Consider the following 14,684-nt stretch of genomic DNA (forward strand, 5'->3'; position numbering starts at 1 on the left):
GCTGAGTGAAACATATCCTTGCCAGGAGGGAAAAAAGAAATTTAAGGAGAGAATCAGTGTAATGAGTTCTACTCATAGCAAAAGCTGAGGACTACACATCTTTTTGGAAAAGAGGTAGGATCTGAAGTATATAATGTGCCCTTTCTGCTGGTTCATGCATTCCACTTCTTTTTCCCAAGATTGTGTTCAGAATGAAACAGTGAAACCCAACCACATTTCTGATGCCTAAAGGAAACAGCAAAAACATCTTTGAAGCCCTAGAAATTTCAATCCTGGGGTCAAAGTCTTCACTTTGTAAACTAATCTCAGAGGATTTCTATTCTATGCATTATTCATTTGTACAAAGATAAATCTTCCACCACTAAGCATATATTTTAAAGTACAGGAATAAATCATGAAATTTTGGGTCTGCAAAGAAGTGGCAGAGAGGGGAGGGATGAAAGAGAGTAAACTTTGATGAAACGACTTCTGAAATGTGATCTTCTGTTGGAGGAAAGTTATATGCAACAAGATTTAATGCAGCAGTTCCTTTGGCCTCAAAACCACTTTTCTTTTCTTTTTTTTTTTTTTCTTCAGGGAAAAGATAATGTAGGATCCAATATATAAAAGTACCATGCCCAAAGTCTGTGGTGGCAGGAGGTTGGATATCCTGGAACCTGGCCCCCAGAAAGTTAATTTATTTCTCTGTCCAAGCTCCAAGAACAATCCCATGTTAATCCTGGAGAAGTTTCTCCAGAATGCTCCAGAACTACAAATATATTGCGAAAATAACTGAACATCTCGAAAGGAAAAAAGGAAAAACAGGTCTATCCCTCACTGTTATAATTTCTCTAAAGCTCACTTTTCTTCTCTTCTTTAAATCATACCAATTTAAAAAAATTGATGTAAAAAAATGATAATTTTAAAAGGATTCCATAGCCAGTATAAGAAAGACTTTATTTTTTATTATAGTCTTCCAGTGATATGATTTTTCCCACTTTATATATGTATAGTTTTTGTTCATAGTATTTTTTTCTAAAATTAATATATGAACATATAGATAGTAATATAAGTTGCCTTGAATCATTATCCCCTCCCCAAATCATAAATGCAAATTTAAAATAGCCACCAAACAACAAAATGATCTCACTAAAATTTATTTTCATTTTACCTGTTATCAATTTTTACTGATGGAGAAATGATTAATAAGCACAATTTTCAGTGGCAAGACTCAATGACATAGATGTATAATGCCTCCCAATAGACTATCTTCTTATTTCATATTCCCTGGTAGTCACAAGTAAAAATTATGCAATGGGGTAGTAAAATCCAGAAATAGAACTGTCTCTTGTGCACGCTGTTAATAGGGTATGTAACAACATGGGTGGAAGTAATTTGGCATTGTATATCTTTTTCATCTTGGAGTCCCTGCAGGATCATTTTAAACTTTTAAAGCTCCATTTTATTTTTACTGTGCTTCTTAGAGAATACATAATAAGGTAAGAATTATATATCTATTGTAACTTCATAAATGAGAAGGTAAAAGCTCATATATCACAGACACTCAGGGGAGGGCTTCAGAGCTTCTTTCATTAATGAAATAGGAAGCCTCATCAGAATTAAGATATAATAAAACATAGATTCAGCACCTTAAAAATATTATAATAGATTCTGATCTAATATTTTAGACAGTCTGGTATATGTCCCTGAATATCAACTGACCAATTTTATCATAGTAATACAATCTTTCCTTTCATGTATGCATACAGACAACCAGAATTGAACTACTTTCAAGCTTCTTTGAAGCTCGTCATGACCAAGGAGAGCCAGTGAAAACTGGCCAGTGAACTGCAAGCAGCTTCTTGGAATTTTCTTTTAAAGAAAACCTAAAAGTAATCAAACATATTAATAGGAAAACTGACGATGTGAACAACCCTATAAAAGAATACACAGAATACTCCATTCAACAACAGAAGAATACACAGTCTTCTCAAATGGACACGGAATATTCTCCAGGATAAATCACATGGTAAGTTTGAAAATATTTAATATTGAAATACCAAGTATCTCTTCTATCCACAGTGGAATAAAACTAGAAATCAATAGCAAAAAGAAAACGGAAAAATTCACAAATACATGGAATCTAAACAATATCCTCTTGAACTCCCAATGAGTCAAAAAGGAAATCACAAGGGAAATTAGAACCTATCTTGAGACAAATGAAAATTAAAATGGGACGCAACAACAGCATTACTAAGAGGGAAGCTGACAGCAGTAAACGACCACATTAAAATAGAAGAAAGATATCAAATCAACAACCTAACTTTATATCTCAAGAAACTAGGGGAAAAAAATAACTAGACCCAAAATAAGCTGAGGAAAGAATTAATAAAGATTAGACCAGAAATTAATGAAATATAGAACAGGAAAACATCAATAAAACTAAGAGCTAGATTTTTGAAAAGATAAGCAAAAATTGAAAAACTGTTACAAAATTTAAAACAATACCAAACTTTCTCAAACTCTTTCAAAAAATGAAAAGAAGACACTTCCAAATTCAAATGAAAGGGTTAAGTCTTTGTCTGAGTGAAAATAAATCCAGACAAAGACAGTACTGAAGAAAACTACAGATCAATATCACTAATAAATGATCAAGAGTTACCAGCAAACTGATTTCAACAATACATCAAAAGGATTTACATCATGACCAAGTGCTTTTTTTCCTGAAATGCAAGAATGGTTCAATACACGAAAATCAGTCAGGGTAATACGCCACATTTACAGAATGAAGGACATAAACCGCATGACCATCTCAATTAAGAGAGAAAGAAAACTTATTTTGTTAACACCCTTTCATGATAAAACCTCAGCAAACTAGAAATAGAAGGAAATTATCTCAACATAATAAAAGCTATATATGAAAAGATCATAGCTAACATCAGTCAACTCTGATTCCCTGCTTCCACCTATATGGACTACTGAATAAACTCTGTCTCTGGACTTTCTAACTCATTTCTGCCTCCCTCCAATCCATCTTTCACAGAACTGTCTGAGTATATCCATCATACACAAAGTTACTATGCCTCGTAATCTTTACGAACCCCTTCAAAATGTAACTCTCATTCCTCTCCAGACCCACCTCATTCTGTTTATTCTCATGCAACCATTGTGTTGGAATGTCCACCTCCAATGGAGTGAAAGAGAGTTCACTCTTTCATGAATTCTCCATACTCTTTCCCAACTCAGAGATGTTACCCATGATGTTCTAAGTAGAATTATCTTCTCTCCTTTTCTTCTCAGCCAGTGCCAAGCCAATCTTTTGACATGTATGAAAATGTCAGCTCCAATTTCAAACCTTTTTCAGGCTCAGGGAGAATAATTCACTTTTCCCTAGATTCCCTCCATTCATTTTTCATAGCACTTAACACAAGATATTATAATTAATTGTAATTATACAATTATAATTAATCTTTTTCCATCAATGTCTAGTCACTTATTCTGTTAACAAAGAATGGTACCATAACTGAAACAGCCCACTACTATGCAAACAGCAGTAAGACAGGACCAATTCCTGTCTTCAGAGAGCTGACATTTTAATGGAGGAAATGGAAACACACACACACACACACACGTGTGTGTAGCTATGCAAATGTACATATGTGTGCATATATCACACATACACACACACGTGTGTGTGTGTGTGTGTGTGTATTCAGCTTTGAAAAGTATTATGAAAAAAAAAAAAAGGCCAGGTAAACTGAGAAGTTTAAGAGTGTCTGTCTGCACGGGAAGAAAAAGGGAATTTATTTCAGATAGCTTGATCAGAAAAGCTCCTCAAAGAAGGTGTACTACAGCAGGGATATGAATGCAGTGAGAGGAGGTCTGAGGGAAGACTGGTCCATGACAAAAGGACAAGTGGACATCATGAGCAGAAAATATCCCGTATGTCTGAGTAGTAAACGAGCATGGCTTTTCATAGACAAGAGTTCAAGACTGTCGTTAGAAGATACGCGAAAGAAGGGCTTGCAGAGCGGGTGCAGAGTTTAGACTTTACCCCAAGTAGGATAATAAGTCACTAGAGGGCTTGAGAAAGAAATAGCATGTTCTGATTTTTTGGTTTTTCATTGTTATTGTTGTTGTTGTTGTTTTTTAAATCTCTCTGCCTATAATGGAGACAACTATGTGCATACAGGAAGATGAGGGAGGGAAGGGGTTGTTTATGATTCAGTGAATGTGAAATGAAAAAACTGTGTCTGCTCTTTTGCAAATCCAAAAGGAGACCATGATGAAGACAATAAACAAAAGGTAAAAATAAAGCTACCTTTATTTTAGACTGCAACTGAACACTACAAATCCTTTGAATACAATATTATTTTAACTCAAAAACACCTATTCCTAGAGTTACTACGTATTTCAAATAAAAAAGAATTTTTAAACTTCCTCAGTTGAAAATTTGGCTTTAAAGGGAAAGGATTCAAAGGTAAATGGAAACAGGCCGTCTGTCATGAGCGTAAATACACTGACAAACCTTCTGATCCTTTAGTTTCACTGTCATATCTCCTTAATTTCTGTTCCTCTCTGTCTCCCCTTATGTCTCCTTTTTTATATTCCTTCTTTCCCTTTTTCTTTTTCCCTACTTCACTCCTCCCTGTTTTCCTTTCTCTTTCCATTCATTTTTCCTTTATTTCTCAATGTATCTTGGCAATCAGGCACCCGCAATTGCAGAAAAAGAATCTACAAACCATTTCAATACATTTAAAGAATCCCATGCTGTGCTTCCCTGGCCGAAGACACGATGAAAACAGCATGAACTCTGTCATAGGCTGGAATTATAAAGAACTTATTGTGAAGAACGGTTAACCATTGGGGGTAAAATGAATTACTACACAAGAAATGCAGCTAGGAAACAAAATGAGTTTGTGGAGACTGAGGACTGAAAATATGTATCTTTTTAGACAAAAATTTGGGATTTGGTGACTTTTAGCAGTGTGACATATGGTTTCACTTATTTTCATGACATCAAAAGTTCATGGATGTTTATGATTATACCTCTGATTTTAAAAGGTTACTTTCATTTAAAATTCTAGTTTATATAAAAATCTATTTATTGAATAAGCAAGATATCCAAAATAATGCCAACCCTTTTAAGCAGTTAATCCTACTATCAAGAATGTATCAAAAAGAAAAACAAAGATGACAAGGGGATGATTTCACCCACAGATTTTTTGTTTGTTTTTTTTTCCCCTGAAATAGATCACAGATGACAAATAAGTTACTTTAGCCATTGTAACAAAGTATGGCAGTTAAATCCACCTAAATATAGCCTAATCCTAAAGGTTCTCAGCTAATAAAACCTATCTTTTGCTAACTCATTTGTCAACCTATTACAACAAATATGCTTTGCAAATTAAAAAGTTATCATCTAGGGGCTTCTAATGTTGCTTAGGGAATTATTCATCATCAATTGTTCATATAACAAATAGAACTCCATTGAGTTATTTTTCCCCAGAAATGACATGGAAGTACCCTGCCTAACTCATATTTACAGATAATTATACTCTGTTCCAAAGAAAGTCCATGCTTTCTGAAGAATAACATGAAGAAGCTAACTCCTCATTCATTTAGAAATGTGTTTCCTCTATGCTTTACACCAAAGCACACTTTGCAAGAGTAGTCTCTGGGAATCTTTTCCTTTACAAAAGCCCAAGGCTTTAAAAGAAAGCATAATATAATAAACAGCCATGGTTTAAATACTCTGGGTGAAATAAAAGGTATTTCTATTCATTTCATCATTCTTCTGGACTCCATTTTTTTAGTAAGACCTCTTACTGAGTTAGCACCCAATTGAGGCTTGGCCTGGGGAGACATGAATAACACATTGTCAAAATCTATTAACAGGCTACTAAAGACAAGACCCAATAGCTGAGTATGTTACCATCTCAGTAAATTAGCAATTTAATTCAAAAAATAGAGAAAGAGCATGTTTTTTCAATATTTATAACAGAAAGGATATAAAGGTGAAAACAAAAATACAAATAAGTATTAGTGACCTAAAATTAACTGGGCAAAAAGCTACAAATCTCAAATCCAATTCCCTTAACATTTTACTCTTAATTTACAGAAAAGCAGCACAGTGTTTTATTATCCAAAAGACCACATAAACTTTAAAAAAATCTATTATAACTTGACTGGATGAGTCACTTTCTGCAGATTTACCATCCTCAAAAGAATCGTCTCTCCAAATAAAGTGAGCTCAAGGAGAAGAGACATTTCCATTGTCGTATGATAGAAGCTCCACGTGTGTCACAGCAATTACTTCAGGGGGAGTGTCCGATGTTCAAGAATGACAGACTAGAAGGAAATGCAAGACTCAAGCATAGATGAAATGATGGCAAAGAAAGAACCACCACGGTGCGTAATGAACAATGCTGCAACTATTCATTACGCCTCTTCTCCAGCTGATCATTAAGCTTTCAGCACTGTTTATGCAACAGAAAAGGAAATGTTGACTCAAGATTTCATACACTTACTATTCACACAATGAAGAAACCATGAAGAGTATAATCTACAATTACAGTACCTGCTGAAACTAGATCACTGTCAGTGAACCTGGTTATTAGTTGTTGTAAGTGCTGTCAAATGCACTACAACTTCTGAATTTGGGATCTGCCTGGCAATGACTGCTCAAGATACAAACTTGAAAGCTCATGAAATTAAAAATTAAATAAAATCAGTTAAATAACATCAATTCAAATGAAAGATTCCAAATATTGGTTTTATCTCTAAGACCTAATGACAGAATAAATCAGTCTTTTAATTTCATGATTTAAAGGATTTCAGAAAGTCAAAGTAATTTGTCATGACGTTTAACCATCTTTACCATGAAACACTGGGCTTCCCTGGTGACTCGGATGGTAAACAGTCTGCCTGCAATGCAGGAGTGAAAGTGAAAGTTGCTCAGTCATGTCCCACTCTTTGCGACCCCACGGACTGTACAGTCCATGGAATTCTTCAGTCCAGATTGTGCAGTGGGTAGCCGTTCCCATCTCCAGAGGATCTTCCCAACCCAGGGATCGAACCACATTGCAGGTGGATTCTTTACCAGTTGAGGCACCAGTGAAGCCCAAGAATACTGGAGTGGGTACCCTAGCAACACAGGAGACCCGGGTTCAATTCCTGGATTGGGAAGATCTCCTGGAGAAGGAAATGACAGCCCACTTCAGAATTCTTGCCTGGAGAATTCCGATGGACAGAGGAGCCTGGTGGGGTCCATGGGGTTGTGAAGAGTAGGAAATGACTGAGCGTTTTTCACTTTCACTTCACCATGCAATACTATAGAACTAAATGATTCACTGTTTGTTGAATGGACAAAATAATGAGTACGTCAACCTCATTTCTATCAGTGGTTTGGCACATAGAAGCTACTCAGTAAAAAGGCACTGAATGAATGAACCTAATAGTTAGCTTATCTTTAATAACCTGCTAGGAATATAGCCTGATCCTGTGGTAATGAAAGCAGTACTCTGCAAAATTACAAACTGAAAATTGAGTGTTAAGTGTATGTTGAATGGAATACTTTGGAAACAATTACCCATATGGCATTGTGGAAAAAAATTGAATTATCAAAATTACTGAATCCTGTGTGTATCACTTAATCACTTCAACTAGTGAAGTGAATATCTCCTTAAATTCAGTTTTCTAGTCTATAAAATTGGAGTGTATCTATCTTGAAAAGCTGCTGTGAGGTTGGATTAAATGCAATTTAAGAATTCATGTTGATGTACGGCAAAACCAATACAATATTGTAAAGTAATTAACCTCTGATTAAATAAATTTATATTTAAAAAAATAATAATAAACAAATAAATGCTGTTCTGCAGAAAGAAAATAAAAAGAAATTATGGATCAGGGCTTCCCTGGTGGTCCAGTGGTTAAGAATTTGCCTTGTAATGCCAGAGACACTGGTTTGAACCCTGGTCCTGGAAGATCGCACATGCCAAGAAGCCACTAAGCCTGTGCACCATAACTCCTGAGCCAGCAATCTAGAGCTGGTGAGCTGCAACTACTGAGCCCACTTGCTTCAACTACCAAAGCCTGCATGCCTAGAGCCTGCACTCCACAAGAGAAGTCACCACAACGAGAACCCTGCCTACCGCAATGGAGAGTAGCCCCGGCTCACAGCAGCTAGAGAAAAGCGCGAGTGCGGCACCAAAGACCCACCACAGCCAAAAACAAAATAAATAGATAAACCTTTTTTAAAAACCATGGATCTGAGAAGTTCTAGTACGAAGCTTGTCATGGTCATGAAGCAAACGTTTCCTTGTGCTAATTTCCATCCTGGGCTTCCCTGGTAGCTCAGAGGTTAAAGCGTCTGCCTGCAATGCAGGAGACCCGGGTTTGATCCCTGGGTTGGGAAGATTCCCCTGGAGAACGAAATGGCAACCCACTCCAGTATTCTTGCCTGGAGAATCCCATGGACAGAGGAGCCTGGTGGGCTACAGTCCACGGGGTCGCCTTCTTAGTGATTTAATTCTCTTTCATTACGTCCAGAGTCACAACAAAAGACCCAAAAGACCTTGTAGACTATTACTGAAAGCAATCGAACACCACTAATTTTAAAACAACATTAAAAAATAAATGGAAATACATCAATGTGATCTGTACTGAGAAATAATTAATGCTTCTTTGCATTGTTTTTGCCTAAAGACAATTGAAACACAACAGCAGGATCGTACAATCTTCGGAATACTTTTCAAAGGAATGACACATGAGTAAATGTCACGTTAGAGCTAATTCAATACAATTTACTGTGCCAAATAACTTTATCTTTGAAAGTAAATTCAGAACTAATTTTGAAAGAATCTGAAGAACCTTTTACCACCTATGTCAGGCAGTAGTTTACAAGCACTTTTCTGAACTATTAGGACTATTAGAGGTTGTAAAGGTTTCCTTTTTATTATCTTTCTTAAAGAATGAAATGCAAAAACTTTACTCTCTGAACCTCTAGAAGTACAGTCCCTCTAGAAACTGGTATCTCCTGAAACTCCATCTCCTCTTCTAGGGTTAATGGGCAATTAAGTTCTTAGGGGAAAAAAAATAGTAGGTGGAGTTTTTGTTGCTGTTTCATTTTATTTACATTTTCAGAGTTTTCAGAATGAAAAGGATGTAGGGGTAGAAATGCAAGAGAGGGTGGGGTCATGGATGTATCCCAAGACGGGACATGCAGAGAGAAGAGCCTGGAAAACGGAACACTAATCCTCAGACCCCTTTCCAAGAAGAGATAGGAAACAAGAGCCAAGATAAGTGGACCAAAGGAGGACTGCCAGGAGCATACTTTACCAATTCAGGGACTTCAAAAAGAGCTACTGTTGTATAATAAAGATTTTGACTGGTCTTTGTCTCTGCTTCCTGGGAAGGAGAATATGTATCTTTGGAATTTTCCAAGTAAAGTAAATATCTTTATTATTTAGAGCCCCTTGGATCACACCTGAGTTTATACTAATGTAATGAGATGACTCAGGATGGGCTGCTCAACAAAAAGCCAAACTTGTGACTAGAGAGTTGGGATTTTAAAACAGCCTGACCTTCAAGGAAAGAAGAGATGAGGGAGGTTGGAGATTGTGTTCGATCTTGAGGTCTATGTGCAATCAATCATACCCATGTAATGAAACCCCAATTTAAAAAACTGGGACACCAAAGCTCGCTGGTGCTTCCTGATTGGTGAATGAACCACTGATGTTCAGGACAGTGTTGAGCTCTGATCCTTCAAAGAGAGGGTATGGAAGCTCTGTGTTTAAATGACCCTCATAAACCTGTCTCTACATGTCTCCTCATTGGGCTGTTCCCGAGTTCTATCTTTTATAATAAAAGTGTAATCATAAGTATAGGACTTTCCTGAGTTCTTTGAGTGATTCTAGTAAATTATCAAGCTCGAATAGGGTCACGGGAGCCCCCAGATGTATAGCCATTTGGTCTGGAGTGACAGTAGTCCTATGGAGGACCATGTCCTTTAACTTGCAGGGTCTGTAAGAACTCCAGATGGTTAGTGTCAGAATTGAACAGAAGCATATCAGTTGGGGTTGAAACTGAATACATTCCCTGATCTGCACGCCATCAGTGACCCTCCATACAGCACTCATGAGTTCTATTTGCACAGAAGGCAATGATGATGATCTGTGTCACTGCTACTGGTGCTGCTAAGTCACGTCAATCATGTCCGACTCTATGCGACCCCACAGACAGCAGCCCACTAGGCTCCCGTCCCTGGGATTCTCCAGGCAAGAATACTAGAGTGGATTGCCATTTCCCTCTCCAGTGCATGAAAGTGAAAAGTGAAAGTGAAGTCACTCAGTTGTGTCCGACTCTTCGCAACCCCATGGACTGTAGCCTACCAAGCTCCTCAGTCCATGGGATTTCCCAGGCAAGAGTACTGGAGTGGGTTGCCATTGCCTTCTCCAGATCTGTGTCACACATGAGTTCATTTCAGCTGGACCACCGCACATGGAACCACTCTACAAAGCTCCAAGACAGCAGCAGGCCCAGAGTCATGGGACTGGCAGTGGGTGGGCAGGAGCATGGAGACTCTGCGGTAAAATGGGGAAGACTTTCATCTGCACTTGGGCTAACCTGAGGAAACTTAAAAACTTGATCTGGTTATTAGCAGAGCTTCTTGGACAAATTGAGTATTTAACTAAAATTTCTACAGTATTCCTGAAAGGGACCCAGTTAAACACATAACTCAGGGTCCTGACCACAAATCAGAATCACCGGGAGGACTTCTACCAATTAGTAAATGTCTGGCCAGCTCAGTCCAGCCATTCTCTTGGGGAAATCAACTTAGGTGACTCTACAGTGCATGGGGTTCTAAACCACTGGATAGAGTACAATGACAGTGAAAATGCCTCTGGATCCTGGAGCTCCACTGAGCTCCTCAACTTGGCTTTATTCATGGGAATTGGGTCGCTATGGAAATATACTATGGGTAATTTCTTCCTAAGCTTGGGAAAGAAAAGCATGATAAAGGATCAAGTGAATGGCTTCATTATCCCGTAGAAGGGAGAAGCTTGGGCTCTACTGAGACATGATATAACATGGCCTTTGAGCATTTGGAAATGGGATTTAATCGAAGCACCTGGTTGTAGATACAAATCTTCTCACTATTCTACAACTGGATATACTGTAACTTTTTTTTCTTTTTTTTTTTTTTTGGCTGCACCAGGCTGCATCTTAGTTCCCTGACCAGGGATCAAACCCATGCCATCTTGCAGTGAAAGCATGGATTCTTAACCACTGGACTTCCAGGGAGGTACCTACTACAACATCTACAGAAGTTTCTCAGAAAGTTACGATGTTTAATCCCTAGGCACATAGTCAAGGTCCATTTGAGAGGAATCCAACTTTTTTTCAGATCAGTACTGCTGGAATTTTAGAAACATTGAGGAGCTGAGCAGATGGGGAGTAGAGGGTATCTGTACACAAAGCTAAATATTTTTTAGGATGTTATGCATGATTTTTCCAAAAGTGTTACAATATAGTGCACTCTGCTTTGTAGAAATGTCATTTTTTAAAACGTAATGGAAATCCTAAGGGTTAGGGGAGCTTGTCTCATTTTCTCTCTTAAGTTTTAAATATAGTAACAGTTGAGTCTAAATATAAAAAAAAATAAATAAATAAACTGTTGGTTAAATAAAAAGTACTCTCTTATTTCCCAAACCCATTCTCCAGATTTAATCATTGCTAACCATTTAGTGAATATCTTCTCAGGTCTTTTTCCAAAATATGAAGAATCACAGGAATTCCCTGGTGGCTCGGGGGTAAAGAACCCACTCGCCAACGCAGGAGTCACGGGTTCGATCTGTGATCCAGGAAGATTCCACCTGAGGTGGAGCAACTAAACCCACGCACCACAATTACTGACTCCATGCTCTAGAAAGAGGCAACTGCAACTACTGAGCCCGCATGCCGCAACCACCGACACCCACACTCCCGAGAGCCCGCGCTCCGTGAAAAGAAAAGTGACCACAGTGAGAAGCCTGTGTAGCAATGAAGACCCGCACTGCCAAAGACTTCATTAATTTTTTTATGAAAACACACATAAAGAAAGAAGATTTTCAAATTGTTTACAGCAGGTGAAAATGAGTTTATATTTATAAAAATAGTATCACATGTTAAAAATTGTTCTGTTTCTATTGCTAATTGACATAATTCATCCCAATACCTAAAGATACACATACGTAAACATTTTAAATACCGAGGTCTACATTGTGATTGCATCTGATGCTTATTCAGTCATCCCTCCCTTTGTGGACATTTAAGATAGTTATGTTTTTGCTGCTACATGTAATGCTACAATGAAAATCTATCCCTGCTGGGTACATTTTTAAATGTAAGTTTCTGGACCAAATGGCACGTGAGTTTTATTTAAATATTTGCTTAGCTATTTCTTTGGCTGAGCCGGGTCTCAGCTGTGGCCCGGGAACTCTTAGTTACGGCGTGTGGGATCTAGTTCCCTGACCAGGGATCAAACCTGGGCCCCCTGCATCGGGAGTGCAAAATCTTAGCCACTGGACCACCAGGGAAATCCCTGGTTTGTGAATTTTAAATATTAACTCCTAACTGTCATTAAAAAAAAAAAAAAAAAATACCAGTTACATACGGCCTTATGTCTCTGGACCCCTTGGGGAGAGGTGTGATACTTATTAATCACTTCAGCAGTTCTCTGCTTACTTTTCTTATCAAGCTTTCAATGGAAAAGAAAAATGGGGAATTATACTGTTCCTTTAATTTGCTTTATGCTTTTATAATTTGAGATCTACAGACACAATGCCTGATAAACCATGAGCTTTTATGTTTTAAAATACAGTATTAAATTCTTTACAATGTATTTTTATATAGCTATTTAGTTCAAATAGTTTCATATCTCTTGACTAAAATCAATATTGAGATTTTTAAGCCCCTAATGCTGTTGGTCTCAACTCTGGCCTTGCATTGGAAGCATCTGGAAACTTAAGAGAACTGCCTGGGAAGGGGTTGGAGGTAGGGTGGAGGGGGTGGGATAGGAGAATAAAGTTTTAAATCAGAATATCTGCATTCAAGGATTGGCACCAATGACTGTGTGGAAAGCTCTCCAAAGGATGCTACCATGCCTTCAGAGTTATGCTGTAAATCTAAAAAGGCTCTAAAACATAAAATCAATTGATTTAAATAAATAGAAACACTAGACTAAACATACATAGTCAGGTTGTCATTTCCTGTTATATTCCTAAATGTACATGATTTTTTAAATAATTTTTTTAATGTGGACTATTTTTAAATTCCTTATTAAATTTGTTACAGTACTGCTTCTGCTTTTTTTATGTTTTTGTTTTCTGGAGGTGAGGCATGTGGGATCTTAGCTCCCCTACCAGGGAGTTAACCTGCAACCCCTGCATTAGGAGGCAAGGTCTTAACCACTGGACCACCAGGGAAGTCCCCTCAACTTACATGATTTTATTTCACATTAATTAATACTGAATCAAAGAGCTCATTTGTAGCATATTAAGCTGATCCCAAGATACTTAATATTCACTTTTAGGAGCAGGAATTAGTCATCTTAGCAATAGTGTATTCATTTTTAGGAGAACACTTGACCCAGCTTTAACTTCTAGTAGGTTTAGACTATGAATAATCTCCTTTATGTGAAAACTTAAAATTACAGGAGCTAGGATTTTAAGAATTCAGTTCATGGGCACAAGCAAGAGAAAGGAAAAGATAAACTGGCATTTGGCTCCTAGGCACCTCTTGATCAGCTTTGGAATGTGTTTTGGGCCAAACCCAGAATAAATAAATGTTATATGGTCATGTGATTAAAAGAATTGCAAACGACCCCCAAATTTTCTACTAATTTATTTTTATCTCTGGCAAAGAGTAATAACAATAAGTCAACCATCAATTATAATCTCTTTGGTTAGTTTTATTTTGAAGTCTTAACATTATACTATTGTCTCTGCCAGAAGCAGTGCTATAAAATCCAGGGCACATTAGATGCTGAGTGCATTTTATCTGATAAAGTTCCCACAATCCCTCTGCCAGATAAATATGTTTATGTCAATGTATACACTTACTGGACTTCCCTGATGGCTCAGAGGGTAAAGCGTCTGCTTACAGTGCGGGAGACTTGGGTTCGATCCCTGGGTCAGGAAGATACTCTGGAGAAGGAAATGGCAACCCACTCCAGTACTCTTTCCTGGAAAATCCCATGGACAGAGGAGCATAGTAGGTTACAGTCCATGGGGTCCCAAAGAGTCAGACACGACTGAGCGACTTCACTTTATACGCTTACTAAGATTCAGAGCAGTTAAAACCTTGCCCAAGGCCACATGACTAGCAAGTGGCACAGCCAGGCTACACCTGAAGATTAAAGCTGAGACTACTATTATCTCAAGAACTCCACTCTCTCCGATACTTAACCTTGCTGACAATCCAGCTCTGTTTATTTATAAATTGAATTTGATCATTGATTTGGAGGGGGGTGGGGGAGACAGACTGAGTTAACAGGACTGCCACAACAGAAGATTTAAAAACAACCTTTGTAAATCCAAAACAATGCGAGTAGTTTAATTTAGACAAACACTTGTCAATGAAGCAAATCTCTTTTACTTGCTAAAATTAGCAGAATCCTTAAATAAAAATCTATTTAACTTTATAAAAAGCTCTCAATATAGGTC

The 14,684-nt window shown here is 37.6% G+C and overlaps 1 protein-coding gene and 1 non-coding gene across 5 annotated transcripts in view; both read right to left on the reverse strand.

Annotated features, from left to right (window-relative positions):
* The window catches only part of NRG3 (neuregulin 3), a 1,218,667-nt gene that overhangs the window by 1,143,030 nt on the left and 60,953 nt on the right, over positions 1-14,684 (reverse strand). The gene's annotated exons all lie outside the window — the stretch shown is intronic.
* TRNAG-CCC (transfer RNA glycine (anticodon CCC)) lies at positions 12,485-12,557 on the reverse strand. Its single transcript has one exon. It is a non-coding gene; the product is annotated as a tRNA-Gly (tRNA).

The sequence above is a fragment of the Capricornis sumatraensis genome, chromosome 10 (assembly GCF_032405125.1).
Source record: "Capricornis sumatraensis isolate serow.1 chromosome 10, serow.2, whole genome shotgun sequence".
Lineage (NCBI taxonomy): Eukaryota > Metazoa > Chordata > Mammalia > Artiodactyla > Bovidae > Capricornis > Capricornis sumatraensis.